Genomic DNA, 20,772 nt, shown 5'->3' with positions numbered 1-20,772 from the left:
GTCGACCGGCACTGCAGCTTCACAGGGGTGGGGTGCGCGGTGACGCGGATGGGGAGTCACACATGAGTAGATGGTGGTGACTGGCTTGATCTGCGCAAGTGCGCATGCAAAGAAAGACCCAGGGCATGTGCGTTTGTGCCTGGGCAGTGGCTCGGCTCCCTGCTGCGCAAGCGCAGACTGTCATCATGAAGCAGCAGCACGAGTAGCAGCCCAGGGCCAGGAGGCAGCTATATTCGAATCGTGTCACTCACATTTTTTATTCAAATCATGAACGAACGTTGCTGCGCTGCCTCCTGTCCTGCCCGCATGCTGCATCTACCTGTGTGCACAATGCCGCCCACCCACCTTTCCAGCACTGCAGGCCAGGCGGCAGCAAAAATGTTCGGATGTTTGGGCCCGGGGCTAGCCTTTGCTTGTAGCCCTGTGTTCTTCATCCGGGGCTACAAGCAAAGGATTCGGGGCCATTGCCCCTCTAGCGCCCCCTAGCGATGCCCCTGTATATAGTGCACCTAACCCTCAGGTATCTGGGCGCATTAAGTAGGTTACATTTGTACAGAGTTACAGAATCAAGTTACAGCAGCATACTGATAATAATATGGGGTTATGTACATGCATGGGGAAGATAGGGGTAAATACATATGTACATTGTAGGTGCATTCAATGAGGAAGGAGCTTAACAGAAATAATAAGTGGAAACAGGCTGTGGCAGAGGTTGTGGCATTCACTTGGTTAGTCAGGGTTAAGGATGAGTCAAGATAGAATCCAAGAGTCTTGACTTCCTCGGAGACCAGGATATTGATGTCGTCTATGTTGAAAGTCTCTAATGTCAAATTAATTTAATTTGGCTTGGGAGCCTGTGAGAAGTAGTTTGGTCTTCTCGTTATTAAGACAGGGGCCGTGTGTGGCCATCCATGCCTGAATGATCAGGTAGATTTTGTTCAGTAGTTTTGTATCAAGGTCATAGTTCCCCAATATAGGGATGAGTAACATTTGTACAGAGTTACAGAATCAATTTACAACAACATACAGATAATAATATGGGGTTATGTGCAGGCATGGGGAATATATGGGTAAAATCATATATACACTGTAGGTGCATTCAATGAGGAAGGAGCTTAACAGAAATAATAAGTGGTAACAGGTATTTATCGAGTCTCCTGTGTGGATAGCCAATTTTTTACATTTGTTCTGAATCAGGAAAATGATGGTTCTTTTTCTTATAGCTAAAGGTAGGGAGTTCCACAGTCTTGAAACTAGGACAGGGAAGCTGTAGGTTAAATCTCGGGACTGTGAGACAGTGTAGTTGTGCGGATCCATGAGGTTGGTCTGATTGGCTTTTGGAGAATTTACAAGTCAGGTATTTGGGTGCTGAGTTGGACAGGCACTGATGGGTGAGGGCCAGAGTTTTGAACGATAGCCAGCGGGCGTTGCGTCTACTTTCAGATATGTGGTGGGATCTCAGTATGTTGAAGGTGGATCTAAGTGCATTATTTTGCAGGACTTGTAGTTTATTCAAGTTTTGCCTGTTGGTTCCTAAGTAGGGCGCGTTGCAGTAATCCAATTTGGATAAGATGAGCTCCCTAGCTAGTGTGGAGCAGCTTGTAGTTGAAAGGAATGGTCTGCAGGCGTTTATTAGTTCACAAGTATAGGCTGTGGCAGAGGCTGTGACATTCACTTGTTTAGTCAAGGTTAAGGATGAGTAAAGATAGAATCCAAGAGTCTTGACTTCCTTGGAGACCAGGATATTGATGTCGTCTATGTTGAAAACCTTACATCTAATGTCAAGTTTATTTAATTTGGCTTGGGAGCCTGTGAGAAGTAGTTCGGCCTTCTCATCATTAAGGCAGAGGCCATGTGTGGCCATGCATGCCTCAATGATGAGGTAGATTTTGTTCAAGGGTTTTGTATCAAGGTCATAGTTCCCCTGATATAGGGATTCAGACTTGGGTGTCATCTGCATAGTTAGTGTAGGTGACACCCAAGAGGTCAAGGTCATCGAACAAGGGCTTGGTAAAAATATTGTACAGTGTTGGTGAAATGCAGGAACCGTGTGGCACTCCACTTGTCACTGGTGCTGGGTCAGCCAAAGCGGTAGGTGAGAATACTCTCATCATTCTGTTGTCGTGGAAAGATTGTATCCAGACTATCGCTTTATTAGAGAAATGAGCTGAAGAGGTATATTGCACAGGACTTCGTAACTGACAAGGTCAAAGGCGGCAGATAGATCTAGCAACAGAAGGAGCGTTATGTTACCTTTGTCTTTTTGGTCGTCTATTTGATTTTTCAGTTCTATTAAGGCAGTTTTGGTGCCATGTCTAGGTCTGAAACCAGATTGCCATGGGCCCAAAAGATTATTCGTTTCAAGGTATGCTTGTATTTGGAGATAGGCTGCCCTGCAAGAATTTTCAACAGAAATGGCACTGTGATGATGGGTCTGTAGTTCGTGAGAATGTCTGCGGACGAGGTTAGGTTTTTTTAGTAGTGGGAGTACCCAGACATCCTTCTGATTAGTAGGTACCGTGCTAATTTCAAATTAGGTATTTATATATGCGGTGATGGAAGGTGCGAGTTGTCTTCCTGCTTCCTTGATGATGTTTGCAGGGCAAATGTCACCCTGACATCTTGATGGTTTGAGACTAGATATTATGTTTTCCACTTGCATAATGGAAATAGTAGAGAACTTAAATAGGCTGCATGGTTTGACAGTTGAAGGCTGGGATTTATGTGAGACTGGTTCGGGGGCGATGCTAAGTTTTTTCTTTTCAATTTTAGTATCTCAGTACACCAGGTCTTGTCTTTAGAGGAGGTTCCCGTAGGGGGTGTAGGCGACTCAAGCTCTCTAAGGATAGTGAATAGCTCTCTGGTGCCAGATTTGGCATTAGAGATTCTGTTGTTATATATTTCGCTTTTCATTTGGAGGCTGGCCGAATTATAGCAGCCGGCGGCTTTTAGGAATGTGTCTTTGTTGGAGGCAGATGAGTGGTTTTTCCAAGTAGTTTCTGCACTTCTTTTGTTATTACGTAAAGTTTTAAGGCTAGGAGTGAACCACAAGTTCAGGTGAGCTAGAGACTTAGCTTTGCGTTGTTTCAAAGGAGCTATAGTGTTGGTGGCTTGGCGGAGTGTTTGGTTGTAGAGATCTACAAATGTAGAGGTGTCAGTGTTAGTAGTAGGGTATTTAAGTATAGGTTGCAGAAGAGGCAGTAAGTTTCTGTTGAGATATTCCTAATATTTCTAGTTAGGGCCGTTGGAGCCAGGGCAATGGGTAGGTTTGGTTGTTTACTAGATCGTATGGTGAACAAGACAAAGTGGTATTCTGTCCATGCACATGGTACGTTAGAAAGAATGTCTGTTTCGCAATTAAGGCCAGCAATCCAATCCAGGATTCTTCCTTTGTTACACGCAGGGTTAGTGATATGATGGGAGAATCCTAGTTCTGTGATTGAGTTGGCTATAGTTGTAGCTGAGTCATCGTTAGTGTCTAGGAAGCCTAAATTAAAATCACCAGTAGCATGTTTTGTGAACTTGGTTTAGTGTTAGTGGAGAGGAGTTGTAAAATATATTCTTCGAAGGTGGATATTGGCCCCGGTGGTCTGTAGACAAGATTAATTTTTAGAATGCGTGAGGCTGAGAGCGGGAGCTTAAAAGAAAGGAGTTCAACTGAAGAGAATGGAAGGTAAGGCAATGCTCTTATGCCCAGGTCAGTCTTAGAAATGACAGCGACTCCACCCCCTTTAGAGGATTCTCTGTCAAGTCTTGTGATTGTGTAATTATCTGGAATGGCTAGAGATAGTGATAGGCCTGCAGCAGAATGCAGCCAGGTATCTGTCATTGCTAGGAAGTCTAGCTGATTGGAAACAATAAGTATAGCATTTTTTACGGCTACCACGCCTGCCCACAAGGGGCTCCCCTATTGTATGTAGTATTTCAATAACCTATTGATCATTCTTGCAAAGTCATTGTTAGGAAAGATTTTTCTTTTTGCAGCTTTCCCATATCTTCAATATGAGCCACATCATATCTGCTGACTGTTTTCTGACCCAGACTTTAGTTTTGGGAGTGAGACCTTTTTAACCTTCTCGTTGAGGGCACTGCTGAGTCCTTATGGCTACCAGTGCAGGGTGACCCTTCCCCCCACTTAATCCAGTGGTGTAACTGTGATGCTGGAAATGCATTGGAGGGACAGGGCCTCCCTGTCCTTGTCCTGTAGTCCTTTTTCATTGTGTTCTGTGTTGTTTTCTGCCCAGGAGTCCGTGTGGGACTCCTGGCAGTGCAGCTCTTCCTGTTTTTGATTTGGTAGACAGACCCATGGGATACCCTTATGGCACCCATGGGTGGGGGTACAACCCTGTGCCCCTAGTGTATGTTTTCGGGCACCTGTGGGTGGCCCACAGAGCAGGGTATGGGCTGGTGGCAGCTCCATGATGAATTTGACAGGTGCTCTGAGTATCCTCCATTTTGGGATACCCAGGCCCTGCCATTGGAATCAGTTGATTCCTGATGGAAAACAAGATGGCCCCTGTGGCCTCTTGCTTTCTATTGCCTGTTACTTTGTTTTCCCAAAGTCCTGGGAAACCCTGACTCTGTCCCTTCCCCCTGACTGGCTGTTGGGTGGAAGTTCCATATATGGTGTTGTTGTGAAGTCCAGTCCAGACTGTCTGGAGCCTTCCCAGTGACTGTATGTTGAGGGTACACCCTGTGGGTGGGACCTGGGTGAATGGAGTGTGTGACCAATATGCACTTCTTGTTGTGGCTGTCTGGTTTCTGGTATGAGAGACAAAGATGGAGACAGCCCTGCCCGAAACTGGCCTGAATGCAGTGTGTAGTGTTGAATGGCTGGGTACTTGTCCCAATCCACATTCCTTGTTGTGAGTCTCTGAGAGGGAGGAGGATGGCCTGAATGCACTGTGTGCCTGATTGGCTGACTGACTGCATGAATGCCCTTCTGTATGATTGGCTGCTGAGTGTGACCCAGCAGTGTGGATGAGAGACAGGATAGTATATCTGGGGACCTCTCACCACTGGAAATTGTTCAGAAGCTGTGTCTACACTTGAAGAGTAACTGGAACTGCTGATCCTCGACACCCAGCTGGAAGAAGAAGACTTGCTGTTGCATTTGCTTCGACCTGATCTGAAAGCTGCCGAATTCGTCGAAGACTGATCCGAGAGAGGACCTGATAAGGCGCCCTCTTCCCGTGCTCCGAGGGACCATTGAGCACCGCTAACCTTCGCCGAAGCTCCCTGGAAGTCAGACCCTCGAAAGGCTGCCGACCGGACGGAAACGGGGGCCGCTAAGGAGAACGAAGTGAAGCACCAGGAATTTGCCGCTGTCGAAGTCAATTGCCGTCGATCAGGGTTCGCAGGTTTGTGTAACCGCTGAAGGCCTGTCGAAGTCGTGTTGCCCCAGAAGAGGGGACCGCTTGACGCCGTGCCGCAGACGACCGGAGCCGCCCGCTCCTTTGCCTAAGAACTTTGAATCGAAGAACTCCCTAGCCCGCAACATCGACCGCTTCGTCCTGCCGGATAAAGTCAAGGCTGCCGACACGCCGAGGAGAATCCGCCGGTGGGTTTCCCGCCACCTGAAGGCCACAAAGACTTTGACGACTCAACGCCCTTGCTGGGCCACAGTTCTTCTGAAACTCTTTGCGGTCCAGAACTATCAAACGCTGAGGTGCCCCGCACACCTCATCCTCGCAGGACGTCGCCGACGAGCACCGCCTGGATCGACGCCGTGGTCTCGGCACCCTCGAACTTCTCATCGACGTCGTCGACGCCAAGTTCACCTTCTTCGACGCCTCTCGACGATCTGTGGCTCCTGTTTTAAAGGGAGTCATTCAAGAAGGATCCCTCGACGCGTCTTCGAAGAACTCTACTCCAGCAGGTACATTGGGGGGGTAAAAACCTTATAGGAGAGAATAAGACTATTGATCAATATATGGACTGGGCTTGTGCTACATCTTTATTTTACAGGTTGCCCAGGTGGGGGGATCTCCACACAGAACTGTGTCTAGGTAATGGGGCCAGTATTCTGCCTATTGTGTCAACCATCTTGCTTTCCTTCCTATCTCTATTGCTGGTTTCCTTGTTATTGATCTATGTGACATTCTAACTGTATCGTTGATGCACTTTAGTGAGATCTGATAATATTGGTGGTACCACTTTAGAATTGTATATATTTACCATTGTTGATTTCTGAGTACAAAGTGCGTTATTGTGATAGTGTACATACCTTTGAATATTAATTATATAAGACTGTGTTTTCAGTAATACAATGTGTGGACATTCCTTTGTGGGGGTTTGGGGACTACACTGTACTTAAGAACCAGCCTGCATCACCTCCTGAGAAGCTAGGCCTTGATTGCTCGTCCATTGCTACCATAATAGAGAATCTTGGCTGGGGTCCTCTGTGCCTCTCCTCTACCATATAGAGAGCAGAAGTACAGACACCCCCCTCCAGTCTTTACAGTAACACTACTACCTCCCGCGTGGATAGTATACACAGGGAGCCAAGTTTCCCCTTTTCTTTGACTGTAAGGGCATTTATTCGTACACAGTGAAATTCAGGTAGTCTGTTGGCAGTGGTAAAGTTTATTTGTATAGTTTCTGGATGCACTTCAGTGCTCAAAATGTCTGACCATGTTGTTCAAGCCCTGGCTGTGTGCTTCTCTGCCTTTCCTTGATTGTCTTCCTCCCAGGTATGGCTAGGACATTACCACATAGGATTTTCCTCTTCACATGCTCTGACCAGAGCCTTGGAAGTAACCTTTTGGTCTGTGTGACTGGTCTGGGCAAGGCCCTGCCCATACTATTACCTGGGTGTGCCTGGGGCAAGTTAAAGTTCCACATGGGTATGGCTGGGAGTTCAGTGGGAAAGATTTGAGGGGGTGGTCAAGATCATGTAAGAAGAGCTTATGGGTGCACTGGAGCAATGTGTTCAGAAAAAGTGAAATGTCAGAGGGGCATGCAGGTAAACAATATATAACAATGTTTGTTTTTCTGCTCATGCCCCTGGCTCTGCAGTTCAGTGCCAGGGAAACAGAAAACCTGGAGGGATGTTGATTGGCAAACCGCCCCTCCTCTCCTCTATTCCAGCTTCTGAGCATCTAAAACAAGGGTATGAAAGCTCAGACATGCACATGTTGGGGACCCAACCCCTCATGCAGCTCCCTCATTCAAAGCCCTCATGGCCTCATCTCGCTAGGGCTCAAAGACATCATCACTTTGTGCCTGCAAGGACAGAGGCCCCTGAAGGCCCCGATGCGGGATCTCAAATAGAAGCCTACCGGGCCCTCTGTCATGTAGAGCACTCCTCTGAAAGGTTTACTGGCAAGGAATGCTCTGCATGACACAGTGGCAGCTTCTGCATGATGGAGGGGCACCTGCCGCAACAGCTATTATGCCTGCGACTCCACTGAGTAGAGGCCTGGATAAACAGAGGAATTGTAAGAGTTCTAACTGCAATGCCATTAGCATGATAGAATTAATGAGTATATTATGGGAAGTTATCTCAAAGGGATTTACCCTGAGCTTTCTCTGGGAAAAATATTAGTGTTAATAGAGTCAATAATCTTGAAAATAAGTGAGCAATTAAAAAGAATTGAAGAAAAGTTCAACAAAGTGAGCACTGAGCTCAGGAAGCTAGAACATAGAAGTGCTGAGTTAGGCATACATGAAGGTATGAATAGAGAAAGTAATTTGCCAGCTGAAAGTTTTAAAGGTGCTCTCTTTCACTAAATACTCTCTCTCCAGATCCCTTCGATCTTCTTGCTCCAACTCTCCCATAGTCAAACGCTTCTCCAAGCAGAGAGCTGGGGCTGATCTCTCTCCTCGGTTGGCTCCCACCGGTGGAACAGTCTCCCTCTCTCTCTGTCTTGAACCGGTTCACCTGAAGTTCCATAAACAACTCAACACCTTTCTCTTCTCTTCCTCCTCCCCGCTCTCCCTCCCGTGCTAACCATGCCCACAGCCATTGAGATTGGCGGCATGGTCTCTCAAGAGTTCATTAGGTTCCTGGCCATCTGCCCAATCGCCTCCAGCATGCGACCCCCTCCGCCCCCTGCACTGCCATCTGGGCCCACACCTGCCATTTGAGCTGTTTGTCTCAGCCCTGCACTTACCTGATGGGCATTAGACCTCCCTCTTTGGCCTGTGATGTCTCCGCCCATGCACTTACCTGCTGTCTCCCCAACTGGCACCTCTGGAACCTCCCCCACAGGGGACCCCTTTAGCACTTACCACCTACTACCCCCTTCTTTTTCTCTGCACTTGCACGCTCCAAATGTCACAAGACCTAGTAGGACCACTGTTTGTTTGTTTCATTATTTATTCATTATTTTCCACTGTTTATATGTTCCCTTGCTCCCTTCCCATTTGTATTGTGGCGCTTTGAAGCAATGGGCCTCATTATGAGGTTGGAGGTAGCCATGCTGTTTATACCGGCATGGCTACCCCCAAACTCAGGTCCGGCTCCAGGTCCCGCTAAAGGGGAATTACCGAGCCACTCCGACCTTGGCGGGTCTGGTAATTCCCCTTGTGCGGGACCTGGAGCCGGTATGTCCCCATTCCCATTTGAGCCCCTATACGGCTCAATGGAAATGGGGAGATGGTAGTAGCGGCACCGTTCATAACGGTACCGTTGCTACCATCCAGTTCTGCTCGCGGGTGCCGCTCTGCATGCCTGGGGCAAGATTACAGAAACTTTGCACCAAGGCAAGGGCAAAGTTGCACGGTATTAGCATTAGGGCAAAGTTTGCCCTATTTTTAAAAACAGTGTCACACACTAGAAAACTACTGCACCATGACAAGGGCAGTTTGGCATATTAAAAGCACCAGGGTAAACATTGCCCTAGTACAAAAAGGATGCATTTCTACTGCATTTTTGCACCAGGGCAAAGTTTGCCCTAGTGCTAATACAGAATGGTATTAGCACTAGGGCAAACTTTGCCCTGATGCAAAAATGCATCAAAAATGTATCTATTTTGCACTAGGGCAATTTTTGCCCTCGTGCTTTTAATATACCAATCTGCCCTTGTCATGGTGCAGTAGTTTTCTAGTGTGTGCCACTGTTTTTAAAAAATAGGGCAAACTTTGCCCTAGTGCTAATATCGGGCGACTTTGCACTTGCACTGGTGCAAAGTTTCTGTAATATGGCCCCTGCTGGTCTAACCAGGCGTGCAGAGCGGCACCACGAGCAGAACTCTTAATCTGGCGGCATGGTAACAACAGCGCCGGTAGCACTACCGGCGCCGTTATTGCCTTACCGCCACTATTGTAATGAGGCCCAATGTCTTGTATGAGCACCGAATACATAACCAATCAATAAATAAATAAACCCTGTTTAAAAAGGGGACAACCGCAAACTCAGGGAAGTCTGGGAATTCTCAAGAATCGATTGATTTGCCTAGGTCAGAGGGTGCAATGATTTCCGGAGGATAACATGGGGCACATATTAACAGGCTAGAGATTATTGATGGATTCAGTAAGTTTAGACTGCACCTTCCACTTCAAGTGGCACCACAAGTGATTGTTTTATGTATTAACTCACTCCCCCTCACTGGTTTCCAATCAAACCCGGGTCACACTGTCTATAATAGGGTGATCATTACATTGGGCTAATTCTAGATGTAAAGAAAATTGGAAAATGCATAGAGATCTGACATGTTATGGTTGGGTGGGTAATGGTAAAACAAACTGTACAATGTGATTGTGTTGTCGTAACATTTAGGAATCCTCAATTTGTTGAGTGCATTCGGAGTGAGGCAAAAGCTGGGAGGATGTACACTAAGTGTAACATACTACCATTGGGATGATTTTACAGACCTATCTATGCAGATAATTATGTTGGCCATTTAATTGTGGATGCTCTAAGAAAGTAAAGAATGTACTGAGAAGAGGGACTAGGATAAGGGCCACTGATTAAACAGTGTGACAAAGTACACATGGCACAGAAAACAATTGTGCTGAAAAACAGATTTGCTCTTTTGAAAGGACCAGAGGGGGTTGACTAACTTAAACAAAACATTGCCAGTAGAGGATAATATGCCAGTTTGGAGTAACATGGAAAGAGAGAACGAAAATATCAGATTGATGTCCCAGAATAGTGCTGGTATTCAGTCCAAGGCCCGGAATACTGAGTGGCTAGAATTTGTTAAGCAATTTGATTATTTCAAGAAACCAGGGCCTCAAATGGATGACCTAGGGAATTTGTCTCGGTTTGGATTCCAGCTGTGAAAACAAAGCATAAAGGGAAAACCTCTGGCGGTACCTTTAAACATAGAAATAGAAGATACTTGTTTAGATAATAACACGTTGCTATTATAAGACAAGAACTTATACCAATACTTGCATCAGGAAATATCTTTAATAGAATTGTTAAAGGTGGTAGAAATACCCCAAGAGATATATTAACGGAGACTTTTGCTGTTGCACGTGAGGTATCTCTGAGTAAATTGGGAAGTAGAATTCCAGTGATTATATCTGGGGATTTTAATGTAAGATTAGGGGAGGGTGAAGAACTACATCTTGAAGACTCGAACAAACTAGTGAATGGTATTAATCCTGTGTCATGTATGGATAGCACTAGGTGTGATAAAGGACTTTTATTATGGTAGTATTTTATTTTTATTTTTTATATTATTTTATTGGGTTTTTATAAGCGGCCAACAACAAACAAAGCTTTTTCCTTGCAAACCAAGGGCATAGAGAAAGGGAAGAGGAATCTGATGTTTCACAGGCTCAAGGAACATTTGGATCGGTTAAGTGAACGAACGATAAGGGTGAAGAGTTTAGAAAATTACAATTAACAGAAATACATCATAAGTTCATTGTACATGAGAAGAATGCAAAACATTACAAGGGGGAAGACTGTATAGCACAGCACATGGTGGCAGGTGGAACGACAATGGTAGTAGGATGTCTAACTTAGTGAGGAAGATTCATGATAGTATATAGGTAGAGGGTGATGGAAAGGGGGCAACAATTAAGACGATAGGATTTCCGGAATTGGAAACTCTTCCGTCTTGTACAGAAGTGGAGGTGATTCTCTACTTCTCTGATGTCCACAGGCAGACGGTTCCAGAAGTATAATTCTGCAGCTCCTAAACATCTGCACCCACATTTCCTTTTCCTGAAGACAACAGCAATTATTCATTGACTATGGATATAAAATTGTATACGGATGGGTTATCCTTCACATACTGGCTAATTTCACTTTGAACAACTGTAGCGCATATAGTATCACTGAATACATATTATAGTTCTGGTTGAGCACTGGAACATGGTCCTAGCATTCGAAATCTGGCAATGTTTCGAAAGTGACCATGAAGCAATGGTTATATAAAAGAACTTAGAGCAAAGAGCAAGAGTTGCTTTTCAAATAGAAAGATTGGGCCTAATGGCTATGAGCAGTAATTGGAAATACAGTGGATAGTCTAGTAAACCGGAGAAGTCTCTTTATGAGGGTTGTAAGTTGATAGGAAACGAAGATTGTGCAATGTCTCATCCCAGATATTCTAGATATAGATAATGTTGAAGCATTTGGGGAATTGATTAGGTTGATGGGCAAATGTTTAGAGAAGAAAGAAGGCCTGCTTGGTATAATGTAAACTTCCTTTTGGGTTGATAAAAGTTGAAGGGAGAAGAGAAGGGAGCTATTTCATGCTCTTAAACAAATTCCTGTAGACACTTGCCAGGGACAATTATAAGAAGGCATTAGCTGCCAGAAAGCAAAAAAATGCAGAAGGGATCTATAGTGAGTTCCCGAGCTCTGCAAAAATGATAATGCAACAAAGTTCTGGAATATGTATAGTGCCTCCTTTTAGTTGTAAAAAGAGTAAGACCCACACTATTAAAATAAAGATCACAGGGAACCACTTGGTGACCACCTGTTCTTGGAATTATGTGCATAAGGAATGTGCTGTACTGACATCATCTGTTATTGGGCATCCATGCACACTGGATCATTCTAGTAAAAGAGTGTCCTTCTCTTGGAAGGATGTAGAGAAAGTGTTGGCATCCAATGCTGGACAAAAGCACCAGGGTTAGATGGGATACCAACATATTTCTTTTTTTTATTAACCAGAAGTATCAATCTCTGTTTTAACGGAGGTCTTTAGTGACTATTTGGGAGTGGACACAACACATTACCAGCGGGATTGCAATCAGGAATAATAGTACCCCTATATAAAAATGGTAAGAGGTGTCTCCCAAATTCTTAGCGATCAATAACTCTCGTGCCTGTGTTCTAAAACATTTTTGGTAAACATATAAGTAACTGAATGATTGGAAGAGATTGATATCATGTGTGAATCCTATCTGGGTTTTCACAGAAATTCGGGAACATGATATCAAGGTTTAAATGTGTTGCTCATCATATCTAAGTGTATGTTTGGTTGGAATACTAAGTTATGTTTCCTTCCTGCACCGTACAACAGCTTTCAATCATATCAATCATTCGCACCTTTAGGGTATATTTGAGAGCTACGATCCCAAAAGATTTACACATTCTAATGGAATTGAATAGTAACAACACTCTATGAGTGAAGTATGGTACAGTTCGTGAAAAAACAGATGAGTTTGATATCAATAAAGGTGTGTGAGGCATGGCTGTGTGTTGGCACCAGTCTTATTCAATGTACACATTAATTCTTCATCTGAAGTGCAGAAGATGAGTACCCCCGATATCCCAAGGATAGGAAATAACCACAGCCCGTTCCTTAGTTACGCTGAAGATGTCATCCAGTGGCCAGAACACTGGTGGTCCTGAAGATATTAGAGGTAGCTGTAAGGGTGTAGAAGTAAGACTCTGACACGGAGGGATCATAGTATTTGCTATAAACCTTTATTCAAAGGTAAAAAGGAAAAGAAAACCCTATCTCGCCCGAACTCTAAGAGGGCTTTCCCTACCTCAACTGAAATAACTAGTGTCATAATGTCCAAAGCAAAAGTCCCAATGTCCAGTGTCAGAATCCTCACTCTCTCCCTTACACGCTCAACTAACTAAATCAACGGTGGTGCATTCTTGGTCCAGAGGAATGACTCGCTTCCCCTGGACAAAAGGGAGTTCTTGTCTTAGTAGAGTTTTGCAAAGTGGTTTCAGCCACTCCTTGACTGTTGGGGGAACTGTCTCCCTTCCCCTATCCTTCCTCAGGCTTACAATGCAGTTTCCTGGGGTCCCCTACCCTGGTTGGCAGCTTTGGCTTTCTCTCGCTGTATACTGCACTGAAGAAGAGCAGACTGGATGCACACCCCAAGTTGTAGTGGTCCCTGGCCCTGGTGGACAGACCTGGTTCCCTCTCACCAAGTACTGCGATGAAGAAGAGTAGTCCGGATGTACTTCCCAAGCTGTAGTGGGTCCTTGACCCTGGTAGGCAGACCTGGTTCCCTCTCACCAAGTACTGTGATGAAGAAGAGTAGCTTGGATGCACTCCCCAGGCTGTAGTGGGTCATACAGACTTGGTTCACAAAACTGCCAAGCACTGTATGAACTGTCCATCAAGTTTCAGTTCTCTTTATTTGGGTGCGATCCCAGAATCGCAATTTCGATCTTAGTTTTCCTTTCTGTGGACATGATTCACTCTCCTGCCAAGCCAACTCCATGTACTTCTTTGTTTTTCTCCCACTGCATTAGGGTCCCAGACCCTCCATTCCCAGCCATCTAACTCATGCCACCACCTCCTTGAGCTTTCAGCAACTTCTCGGCTACCCGCGTACATTATAGCATAGTTTACACGGTTGTCGACTCCTTGGAGGCAGCTGGGCTCGTTTGCGGGGCTCCAGTACCTTCCTGGAGCTTTCCCTGCTCTGTGGAAGCTCCACAGTCCAATTTCCTGCTGAAACACAGTGGTTTTGCTCGTTTGCGCTTCCCGGGTCTCTGGGGAACCCAAAGTCTTAGTATGTCTGTGGGCTGTGCAGTTCTCACGTCCTGGACTGGCCGGTGACTCTCTCTCCCTGTTTCTGGTGTCCCGGTCAGCACCTGCCTGCACATCAGGTTCCTCCTGCCTCTCGTGGTTCCTCAAGGGAGGGCGTGACTACATCCAATCAAATGTCGCGAACCACTAGACTGGTAAAAATGGTTCCAATGGTTATTCAGTATTCCTCTGCACCTCTGAGTGCTGGTGCGGTAACTCACTAGGAATCTTCCTCGTCTCAGTACTCTCTACTTGGAATGCCTTAGAAAAGTACATGTGGTATGAGGGTAGGATTGAAGAGGTGAAGGAAAATTGGGGTAACTGTGGGAAGGGGGTCTAGGGTCATGTGATTGGTGGGAATACTGCATTCTCCCGATGTGGTTGTCATTGGTCCCAAAGGGGGTTTCCACTCCCATGAGATCTACCTACTGAGTACCACCCCAGGGTGACTATCGGGTAACAACCTCACCACCCTGGACTCATGGGAAGGGGCTCCCCTTTCAGAAGCAGTGATGACATCCCAGGATTCGTCACATAGCCTACTTGAAGAATATGAAATCTAAGAGTTTGATAGTGAATTGTAATAAATCGAATACTATGGTTTTTGCAAGGAATACAGTTTAAATACTGTGTTGATAGGTGGGGTCAAAATGGACAGTTGTTCCTGTTTTATTGACCTCTTAATTAAACTGTATTCAGTATGCCAGTGGGAGGACCAGGTTTCTGGCCAAGATCTAAAAAGTCTACATATAAATAGAGCAATGCAGTGCTTAATGGGGAATATTGGCATACAGGTTATTGGATGGGGTATTAGAGGTTTACAAAGTTAGGTCTACCACAATAAGGTTTGTTGGAGCAGCCATATTGACTACTGGCAGGATACTAAAATTGAACAACCACAAAACAGCTTGTTATGCTCAATTCTGGGGCACTAATGGTGGTGCCTACCTATATTGCGTGGCCGTTAAATACCTGAGAGATTTCATAGCAACAAAACCAACAGTGATGTGAGCAAAGATCTGGTGTAATGGAGAAGCCACCCCCACTAAATAACTAGTAAAAGATCTTGATTATAACTTTTATGTAAGCAATATAACTTGGTTATGATATATAAGAGATGGCTTATCAGGTCTAGGTTTGATTGAATGGTTTACGGACACAGCTAATATAAGTACTTGTGCTTCTGTTTTAGTTAAGAACGTAATGCTGTTGTAACCTACTACAGAAAGCTGGGTCCAGCAGGCCACCAAGTCACTGGTAAGGCTGTACCTTCCATATGTGAGAGCGTATGCGCCAGCCACCCATCAGTAGTCGGTACTTTGGGGGAGTTATATACATGCCTTGACACTTTTGAGGTTTGGATTGTTGCCAGTTGGCACCCAACTAGACGGTTGGAGTAATGCAGGAACCCGCCATTTCTTTGCAATGAATGTGCATAGCATTTTTAGTTGCTTTGGACTGCATAAAGATATTAGAAAAAACACTATGCTAAGAATGTGGAAAGAATGAAATATTAGAAATGGCAAATCTGCCATTAATTGGTTAATGAATATAGAGGATCCATGTACCAGCTGGGTCACAGGATAATTTATGACTAGGACCAGTGCTTTAAGTGGGCCGGGGCCTGCCAGGGCCGGGCCCCCGCAGTCTCCAAAAAGTGGGGGTGAGCCAGGGCCCTTCTGGGGCCCCCGTCCCATCACGCCATGGCAGGACGCATTATCCCGCCGCGGCCGCAGCTGCGACGGGAGATGCGCCCGCCACTTTAACGTCAGGCAAGCTGACAGGAGTGCCAGCCAGGCACAGCGTTGTTGTGACTGGCTGGCACTTCTGTCAGTCACTGTAACTTCCTATGATGACCCCTCATCTGAGGGGCCATCATAGGAAGTTAGAGTCCCTTGGTTTGCCCTTGCCAGGTCACTGACCCTCAGCAAACCCGCGGGCTCCATGATCTAATATGCAGATTAGATCACGGAGCCCGCGGGTTCGCAGAGGGTGAAAGACGGCTCGGGGTCTGTGATCTCTGCTCTGAGCAGAGATCTCTGAGCCCGAGGTGCCTTTCTCCTTTGGCAAGGCTTTATAAAACATGCCTTGAACTGTGTACGTTAAAGCCATCTTTTATAAACGTAGAAATATTTCTATGTTTATAATAGACGGCTTGTATCGTACACAATTCAAGGCATCTTTTATAAAGCTTTGTCGACTGACAAAGCCACCTTGGGTTTTGTCTGTCCTCAACGCTTTATAAAAGATGCCTACGTTTCTAGCCATCTTTTATAAACATAGACATATGTTACAAATGTCTATGTTTATAAAAGGCAGCTTGAAAAGTACACAAACCATAGTAAGGTAAGGACACAAGTGTGAGTACCTTACTATGGTTTGTGCACTTTCAAGACACCTTATAAACATAGAAATATGTAACATTGCTATGTATATAAAAGAAGGCTTGAAAAATACACAAACCATAGTAGTACGAAAACAAATATATAAATGCTCAAATACATTTATATATTTGTTTGCGCACCTTACTATGATTTGTGCACTTTTAGGCCATGCCCACAATGGAAGCCACACCTCCAAACGAGGGCCCCCCCTCAATTTCTTACCCCACTTAAAGCACTGACTAGGACACTTAAGGGAAGAAAGGTCATATCGAATTCCCTCAGTTGAAGTGCTGTATAGGGCATTTGTTGCTGGGATCTGCATTTATTGATTTAATGATGAACATTTGTTGGTGGTGTTAGAATGGCCTGCATAGAATATGGCTTTCACCCCCACTGTGGGTGGCGGACATAACCTTTAATGGCTCGCTAGCCTGAGCCTAGCTAGGCCTGAGTAAAACAAAGGCCTCTACGAGGGCAGATGCCGTTAATGGTAATGTCCGCCCCCCACAGCGGGGGTAAAAGCCATTCGTACCCCAGGGTTTATCCGGGTGCAAATGTATTCTTTTTTTGGCTGCGCAAGTGATGCCAATCTCCAGAGGAAAAGAAAAGAAAAAAAACAGGATACCCGCCGCCATAGGGAAAAGGGACTAAACCCCTTTTCCATTTCTATGGTGGTGGCTGTGAGGGGGAGAAGTACCGGGACTGAGGATAAAGCTCTGGTCCAATAGGTAAGTGGGGAAAGAGGAAGGGGGTGGGGAACGGGTTCGGTTTGTTATGTGGGTTTGGGAAGGGGGAAGGCAACTAGGAGACGCTCCCTGGTGCCTCCCCAAATTCAGAAGAAAAAAAGATGGTGCCACCCGGGGAAGGGCCTTGAGTGGCTGGTACAGCCGGCAGACAATATACATTCTCAGCCATTGCTCTAGCCCGGGTGTGATTGTCTGTTTTAACATCAATTGACAACAGTGAATCGAATGACATAACTTACCACATGTAGAATGCATTTTAACATGATTTAATATTAATTACATTTTTGTCGCTTAGTAACTGAATGTATCTCTTTTATCGTTAATAAAGATTCTGTATTATGTAAATATATTTGTTCCACCGTCCTAACTAATTGAATGTGATTGTATTATTATTCCTAATCAACAGGTATATGTACTTTACATTTTTGCTGCTGTATACTAATTTTATTTATTGCTGCTGGACGTTGATGACTTGACTTTTATGGATTGATTAATCAGTTAGTCAGTATTACTCACTGACAAAGGGCATTGCATGTATTCAAAAAATAGTCACTGCATTTTTTCGTGCACAACTTGTAAAATGCAATATGGCTTTCACGTATGCTGTGAGGGGTGGAAATGGCCTTTAACGGCCCTCCAGCCCGAGAACAGGTCCGCCCGAGTGAATTCTCATGGACGTACTGTTAGGAAAGAATACTCTTTATGAAACTTTCCCGCCATATTCTATGGACCCCCAACTTTTTGCCTTTGTTTTTTAACCTGTCCTGACTTTGTGTACATGGGAGTGAAACCTTCAGCTTCACTCCCCTGGCCTTTTGCTCATTTTGTCATAGGGAAATTGATCACTCGTTCAGACTATCAATTCTGGGAAACTATGGTTTCCTTTTGTCTTTTTACTTGTTACCTGTTTGGGTAATTTTTTAACAGTGCACACAAAATCTTACAATGCAGTGCAGTGGGGATACTTTTGTATCGCCATATTTTTTTTTTACTTGGAATTGTTTGGTTACTTTTATATGTGCCTAAAGAAAAGCTAGTGGCAGCAGATACATTTTTAGCATTTTTGCATTCTTTTTAGTGTGCACTTTCACATTTACTGCATCTGGCTACTAAATGTGGCTAGTGTCCTAAAATGGCTATGCCACTAGATTTTTGCTTGTCCTTTGGGGCATTCTTCATGCCTTCTCAGGAAATCCCATATATGGTCATGCATTTACCCTGGAAACATGCTGTTTTCACAGGCTACTGCATGCCATTAGTGTGAGGACCCAGAAAGTGGGTGGAACTGTCTGGTCCCACTCCAAAACTGAGCCACCAGAGTCTAGGTGTGGGGCATGAGTGAAACCCACCATGGTCCCTGGTTAGACTACTGCTGGATGTTTGAATGGTGCAGATCCTTACCATTGGTGGGTTTGGACTTGCTTCCAGCCAGGATTTAGGATAAGAAGAGGGCTCCCGCAGCCATTTCTTCAGATCAGCCTTGGAGCCAAGTATCCTGTGTAGAAGAGCAGCCAACTGAAAATCCCTAGATGACTCCTGAAGAGGCCTGACATCGCTTCCTGTGTTTGGGCCAGTGACGCCCTGCTGGACTACCTGATCTGTGATAGCCAAATCAGTCTCAACGCCTTCTCAAGGATCCAGCTGTCTACAGACCTCGGAAGTTTCCAAGCACTACCCAGTGGACTGGCCAACTCTCCATTGGTCTATCTTGCCAAAAGCATCACCATGTTTCAGCATCCAGCATCAGGGGATCCTGCCATGAAAGGTCGTCTTCAACCGCGACTGCAACTGGAGAGATGCTTGCCATCGGCATTGTGACAGCCGGTGAAAGTCACTTCCTGTGCCCTGTGAGGTGTCCAGAAGAGTCCTGCATCTTTGAATCCTGCTTGCCTTCTTCGCCAGGGGTTATATCCTGCACCCGCAGCTAACCGCAGAAATCCTCCGACCTGCAACCCATAGACATCCTGCACCGGAACAAAGAGCGGGAAAACAGACACCCAGCGACCCTTAGTTGACCCACCAAGTAAACTGGGAAAATCAAAGTCTGTGGCATGAGTCCTCCCAAAGCATTCAACCGCCCCTGTATATCCTATAAAAAAACCCTTCGAATAAACTTTGGTTTATTCCATTACATCACCTTTTGATCATTTGATCTAAAAGCTGCCCCTAAAGAAAGGAAAGTAAATGTACAGACCTGTAACATTGTTGAAGTATCTTCTGAAACAGTTTCACCACCACAAGAACTCTTCCCACATCTGTTGACTCTCCTAAGAAGACGCTTTGGGACTTTTGGACACAAGGCCCCATACATCATAGGGATTGGATTTATAAAGTTAGCGTATCATTCTTGTGAATCGGTTTCATTTTACTGCAGCAGTACTTACCTTCTTATGTGTTGACTAAGTGATTTTATGCATTCCTACAAACCTAAATGTGAATTTATATGTTTTATAATTGAGCGGTATGTGATAGTACTACCTGCTTACTTCATTTCTTACTATGTGTTTTGGGCCTACAATCTCCATTGCTACCTTGATTGGGGTTTGGCTACCCTCTGAGTATCCCTGTTCACCAGAACTAGGGTGGCCTTCTATAATCTGTTCACCAGGCCAGATTGACCGTATCCATTTTAATACAAATCCAAGAGATGCTGATATGGAAGCAAGATTTCCCCCACAAAACAGGTGTCAATGAATACATCTATAATACTATCTATAAAAAGGCAAAGATTTGATCTAAAGCAGTTACATGAGTGTATAAATTGGAAAATTACCAAAGAATCAAATAGTTTAATGATTTTGGAGGCGTGAGAAAGTTCAGTTGAGATTCTAGTTAGAATTAGCTTACAGTTGAGACACATCTGAAATGTAGTTCTCCATTTGTACCCTTCAGGGCCATCCCTGCCACTCTGCTGAAGGATAGATACTTGCAACTCTGCGAAATGAAAAAGCAACAGCTACATTCAGGTTAATCAGTTTCGAAAAACTGAATCTTAAATTAACCAAAACGGTTAACTAAAATGTCAAAGGTCACAATGATAAAAGGAGTTCATTTTAAATTGCTAGGTTGAGAAGTAATATTTAACAAGACATGGGAACCATGTTTGGAAATCTGGGGAAAAAGGTGGCGCTTGTTTTATGTTTGCTTTTCCTGTCACCTGTAGTTTGAGGTTTTGTTTGGGGTTTTATGACTGTATTCATGAACTATGTGGTCATGTGGGTATCTTTAAGAACTATGAACTATGATTTCTAAATTGCTTTCTATGATTGATAGACCTAAAGGAGGTCAAGGGCAAGGGACATAAGAGTGTTAAAAGGGGCGTGGCATTGGATTCTGCAGTCCTATGGGAAATATGATTTATAAATTGCTAGTACAATCTGGCTGTCGGTCTTGCTCCCACCCCAGTGTTTGATCCCTTGAATACCTCATCTCATCTCAGGTACTCATCTTTCTAGGGCTCCATGTGATCACGTTGCCTGGCAAATGTCGCCAGTTAGGCTACTTTTTTTCCTGACCCCTAAAATACTTTCCACAATTATTCTAGGAAGAGTATGATTTCATATTATAAACTCCTACCATAGAATATTTAGGGAAAGTGTTTGACTTTAATGAGGGTGCATCTTTTGGGAAATGTCACCCCCTGGCGGCCCTTTCCCAGGCGGCTGGACACCCTTTCCAGTAAGAGTTGCAGCATCTGAAGGGGAGAATGTGGTTACGTGATTGGGAGCCACGGCCTCT

At 44.8% G+C, this 20,772-nt stretch overlaps 1 protein-coding gene across 6 annotated transcripts in view; it reads left to right on the top strand.

Annotated features, from left to right (window-relative positions):
* Positions 1 to 20,772, top strand: part of GRM2 (glutamate metabotropic receptor 2) — an 833,735-nt gene that overhangs the window by 602,077 nt on the left and 210,886 nt on the right. Inside the window, exon 2 of one of the 6 annotated variants that reach the window (XM_069644037.1) lies at positions 15,097 to 15,161. The exons of the other annotated variants lie outside the window; for them this stretch is intronic. The gene's annotated coding sequence lies outside the window, so the exon portion shown is untranslated. The remainder of the gene's footprint in view (positions 1 to 15,096; positions 15,162 to 20,772) is intronic. 6 annotated transcript variants of the gene reach the window in all.

This window comes from Ambystoma mexicanum, chromosome 2p (assembly GCF_040938575.1).
Source record: "Ambystoma mexicanum isolate Mex_15411 chromosome 2p, UKY_AmexF1_1, whole genome shotgun sequence".
NCBI lineage: Eukaryota > Metazoa > Chordata > Amphibia > Caudata > Ambystomatidae > Ambystoma > Ambystoma mexicanum.
The sequence above is the reverse complement of the archived record's forward strand: the minus strand, read 5'-3'. Positions and strand labels throughout refer to the sequence as shown.